At 53.9% G+C, this 5,438-nt stretch overlaps 1 protein-coding gene across 1 annotated transcript in view; it reads left to right on the top strand.

Annotated features, from left to right (window-relative positions):
• Window positions 1-5,438, top strand: part of WDTC1 (WD and tetratricopeptide repeats 1) — a 29,890-nt gene that overhangs the window by 1,031 nt on the left and 23,421 nt on the right. The gene's annotated exons all lie outside the window — the stretch shown is intronic.

Genomic DNA, 5,438 nt, shown 5'->3' with positions numbered 1-5,438 from the left:
GGGGGGGGGGGGGTGCGAGGGGAGGGGGAAACGGGGGGTGCAGGTGGAAAGGGGGAGCTGCAAAAGGGGGGTGCACGTGGAAAGGGGGGGCTGGGAAACGGGGGGAGTGGGGAGGGGGGTGGAAAAGGGGGTGCTGGGGAAATGGGGTGCAACTGGGAAGGGGGGGCTGTAAAGCGGGGGGTGCTGTGAAACGGTGCAAGTGGGAAGGGGGAGCTGCAAAGCGGGGTGCAACTGGAAAGGGGGGGGTGCTTTGAAACTGCAACTGGAAAGGGGCACTGGAAAGCGGGGTGCAGCTGGAAAGGGGGCATTGCAAAGTGGGGTGTGTTGTAAAACGGTGCAACCAGAAAGGGGGGCACCGCAAAGTGGGGTGCAACCTGAAAGGGGGGTTGCAGGGCTGAGGGGTGTGCTGCAAAGTGGGGTGCAGTTACAAAGAGGGCACTGGAAGGGGGGTGAGGGGGCTTCACAAAGTGGGGTGGAACTGCAAAGGGGGTTTACAGGGGTAAGGGGCGCACTGCAAGGCGGGGTGCAGCTGCAAAGCAGGGTTAGAACCCAAAAGGGGGAGCAGAGGAGCAGGAGGGCGCTACCGCAAGGCAGGGGGCAACTGCAAAGGGGGGTGCATGGGGGCGAGGGGCGCGGTGCAAAGCGGGGTGCAGCGCAAAGGGTGGGGCTGGGAAACGAGGGGGTGCTAAAAGCAAGGTGGAGTGCAGTGCAGGGCGGGGTTCGGTTGAAAAGGGTGCACGGAGGAGAAGCGTGCGGCGGGCACAGGTGCAAGCCTCGGAGGTAGGTGCGGTGCCAAAGGGAGGTGCGTGGAAGGGGGTGAAAATGCGTGGAAGGGTGCACAGGGGCGAGGTGGGCACGAGGAGTCAAAGGGGCCATGATGCAAGGTGCGAAAAGAAGGCAGGGAAGGGGGATCTGGGCCCAGGCTGGGTAAGTGGTGCTGCTGGAGGGGTGCAGCGGGGTGACACTGCAGGGCTGGGGACAGCAGAGCACTGGGAGAGCGGAGCAGCCGCCTGCCTCCTCCGTGTTTGCTGCTGGGAGAGGGGAAGGGGGCGGTGGGATTTGCAAAAGCTTCCAGTGGGGTTAGAAGGGGCCTGGTGGGCATTGGCTGTTATTCTAGGCCGACGGGCTGCTGTAACCCCATCTGCGCCTGTTGGTAGCTCCGTGCCCTTCGTCCTAGTCACCAGGAAATCTGATAAGGATCTAATAAAACCCCGGGCGTAGCGTGGGGGGGTTGCTCAGCACCACGCGCCTGGGCTCCGCCACCCTGATTTCTTGGCTCTGCTGCGCTGTTCCTGAGCGTCACTGGAGCCATCAAAGCTGGCGCGAGTTTTGAACTGATTTAACAAGTGAAAGCCAGGGGCAAGTGAGCCTTTTGTTAAAGATTCAGTCCCTGATCCTTGGGGGCACTTGGTGTGGGAAAGACATGGGTTCTTGGCAAGGCACATGGCAGATAAAACCCAAGAGCTCTGAAGGTTACGCATGCTGGTTTAGATCGGTGATTTTCCTCTTTTAAAATGGCATCAGCTTCCAGCGTGATGGTGCTTGGGGAAAGCTGCAGGAAACGCCGACGTTCGTCCTCTGGCAGACCTGGGCGGGAAGAGGGAGCACGCCGTGTTGCTGGTGGAAATGATCAACGACAAACGTGACCCATCAATTAACGTGAATCACGAGTCTGAGCAGGAACCAGCTAGGTGTGTCAATTCCTCTCTTCCGCTTGGTTATGTTCTCAATAGTCAAATTAATCTGTTTTACCAATTAAGCCAGAAATCCTGAACGTTTCTCCTTTTGAAAGAGCTTAGTCATATCTGGGTGAGAAGCCTGATCCTAGGCTGTGGATACGTGTTTCAGCTGAAGCAGGGTTGGTGCTGGAAGCACGCAGGCAACTAGACGCTCGTTCAGGAGCAAACACTGGCTCTGCTGTTCTTTCAGAAACGGTTCTGAGAAGCTAAAACCGGTACAATGTTCCCTTGAAATAACTGGGTCAGATTCGTCCACCTCCTCACACCTAGATCAATCAACAGCCGTGGTGGGCTGGCGTGAACTGTCTAGTATCTTGCTATTGTACCTCTGCCAGTGGGGGATGCAGCATCAAATTAACTTCTTGCCACTTTGGTAGCGTGCTTGTGCTCACCTGGCTGAATAACGCTGGCTGGAGAGAGGCCTTTCAACCTACTGAACAGACTGGTGCTCTGGAAATGACTTAAGTTGGTGCAAAGTCTTGACAAAGGGGAGAGGTATTCCCGCTTCCTCCTGATCGGGACACAAAGACTTGGAGACATTCAATTAAATCTGCGTACTGGAGTTAATGAATCGTCTCTGCAGTGCTCTGATAGTGGCAAATATCCCCATCGGGGCCTGGGGGCTGAGCTGGCTTGGTGTTTTTTTCAGCTATTCCTAGCTCGTGTGCCATGAGAGGAGGCCGGTTACCTGCAGCTTTTTACGGCCCAGCCGAGACGCCCGCTTGAGAGTCTTGGAACTTGCACCACCCTCGCACTGGGAGGGAGCGTAACGAGGCTTGAGCTGCTTGGCCTGCAAAGGGAGAGCAAAACTACTGCGTGAATGGGCACCTGGAGCTTTAAAAATGTCCAATCAAGCAAATTGCGTAAGTTATAATACACCAGAGCTTATCCTATTGTATCCTGGAGAGCAAAATTCACACACTGTGGATACAGCTCCTCCGCATTTAACTTCATGATTGTCTTCCTTGGAAAGACAAGTGTGTCCCTGGAAATACTTTGCACCTCTTTCCTTCAAGCAGCTGTGTAGCTGGGCACCTGCACTGACCCAAGTTCCTCCAGGCCACAGAAGCACACAATTTCACGACCAGCACACACAGTACCCAGCAAATGCCCAGAGCTGGTTACATCTAAGTCATGCAGAATTCAGCCCTTATATTGAATCTGCAGCAAGGCTTTGACCAGGGCGTCTGAATATTTTCCAACATTAATCATCAAAAGGTAAACTAAACATCTTTTACATTGCTCAGGGAGGTAAACCCAGGCAGACACAGAAGAGAAGGGAACTGTTTTCTGATTTACTCAAAGAAACCAGGAATGCAAACCTTGCTGTAAATACTGGCTGCAGTCCACACTGGCTACACGAATATTTTTATACATGTATCGTCTATTTCTGTATTAGACACAGCTGTTGCTTTCTCATCCTCTGTGTATTTATTTGTTAAAGATGAACTTGGCACAACTACCTCTTGGTTTACACTTTGCTGCTGTTCCTCCCATCCCCACTTCCAACTCACAATTGGCTTGGCAAAGTGGATGCAGGTCAGGCTTTCTGTCAAATGATTTTCTTTTTCTCTGGTCTGCTCCAATAAACAACACAGGTAAGTGGAAAGTAAAGGATTCATGCCACTAAATTTTATTTCAACTACTCTAGTTGAACCATTTCCGCCAGCAAAAAAAATCCTGGTCCAGCTCTAGCACTCACTGTCCAGATGTCTGCAAGACAAACCACGTTTCTTCTCTCTCATCTGTGTACATGCATGCTGTGACTGCCTCACGTCATGGTGTGGAGAACTTAACTTTCTCATGAATTTTCTACATTTTTACACTATTTCTTTTGTGTGTTTGCATGCGTATGTGTAGCATACAGTGATGACAGGAGACGTGTATTTATTGACAGCATTAATTAATGCCTTCTGTCTGACTTAAATTATTCTCCCTCGTGCTATAAGCAGACCAAGTCCAACTCTCAGGCAGTTTTATTCCTTGCTCCCTGTCTGCTTCTTGAGACTGAAAATCCAGCCACCCTGTTTCATGAGGATACTATCCGAGGTGGTGTTTATATGGCACGACATTGGGCGCTGGGAAGAGAATGCCTTGTTTACATTCCCCAACATGCCTCCAGTTCCCTTTGTGACCGCAACGAGTTCCTTAAACTCTGTAGATCTGCACTTCAGAATGAGTAAGTACCCACAGCTCTCCTTGACTTCAGCCACTGTTATGTCTATCACCAGCTCTGAAAAAATCAAGCCTTCTATGCCCCAATTTCCTCTCTGTCAGCAAGCAAAACTTGCATGTCAAGGGCATCCGAAGCCTGACGGATTTTTGCGTGGAGCTTCAGATCCCCATGAGCACGGCATCTGAGAAAAGAAGATAAAACCCTGTTGTAAGGATGGTAGGGATGGATACTGATTATTATTTGTTTAATTAAAAGAGCCTGGACAGACGCGGAGGCAACAATTAATTATCTCCTGTACAAACTTTGACCACAGCTAAATAAATTAATGGGTTATGAGATGAAGACAAATCATTAAAACTAATGGTTGGCCTGTCTTTTATAAATCGAGAGGTATAAGGGAAATTCCTCAAGCTCTCACATAAAATCTGATCTAAGAGGATTTTGCACTGTTAATGCAGAACTGGGGAGTAGCAATTTCCTTCTGTTGTGCAGCTGGAGTTATCTAGGAGCTGTAAAACGAAGTTCTAAACGAGAGTTTATTCATTAAAGTTTATTAATAGACTTCAGAACGCTTAGGTGGGGATGTAAATCACAGAGGGATGAATGTTTAACTCCTGAAATATTTATTTCACAGCCTCTTGTTGGCAGGAGGGCTGCTCCCCCCGTGTCCAGCAGCACGGGGACCTCTGGGCGCCCCACAGCAGCTGGAAGGCCAAGGCGCAGGGAAGGTTTTTTGCAAACACTGCCACCCCCTGGCTCCTTCCACAGAGTTATTTCTACCCGTAAGAAAAATAACTTTGGGCTGTCAGGGGGGAGCCTGAAGCTTAACGTGTGGGAATTGCTTGTGGAAGGGGCACTCGTGTAGGGCTGGGGGTTCGGACTCCTACTGGGACACGCTCTCAGGCTGATGGGGGGCCCAGGCCTTGGCCTTGCTGCCGCCGTGCCCGCCGAGGCCCAGCCCGGAGGCTCCCGGCCCGCAGGCGGGAGGCGGCGGGGGGAGGCCGGGCCACGCCACGGGGGGCTCCGTGGGCCCCGGGAGCCCCCTGAGGGGACTGCGTGAAGGGAGGCCCCGGCCTAACCCCTCCTTCGGGGACTACAACTCCCAGCAGCCCCCGCGCGGCACACCTCCCGCCCCCCCGCCCCGCCGATTGGCCGATCCCTCCCGAAGTGCCCTCTCCCCTTTTTCCCGTTGGCTCGGGGGCGAGCTGTCAATCACGGGGCGGCGTCCCTCGGCAGGACGGGCCGAGGAAGGTATTCTCGAAAGCGACTTGCGTCGTTTGCGCGGGGCTGAAGCCGTGGCGGGTGCCCGGGGGGTGGTGGCGCAGTTGGCGTAGCGCATGCGTAGGGAGGGCGGCGGCGGCTGTGGTGGCGGGGGGGGGGTGCTGCTGAGCCCCGGACAGGCGGAGGGGGGGCACCGGGGCACGGGGCGGGGGGGCACGGCCGGGGCCGCTCCTGAGGGGCCCTCCCCGCTCCCAAGGGACCTCCCCGTAGCCGGGCCGCGGCCCCCGACGCTTCAGGGGGGG

Source organism: Oxyura jamaicensis, chromosome 23, assembly GCF_011077185.1.
Source record: "Oxyura jamaicensis isolate SHBP4307 breed ruddy duck chromosome 23, BPBGC_Ojam_1.0, whole genome shotgun sequence".
Lineage (NCBI taxonomy): Eukaryota > Metazoa > Chordata > Aves > Anseriformes > Anatidae > Oxyura > Oxyura jamaicensis.
This window is presented reverse-complemented; position numbering and strand designations above follow the sequence as displayed.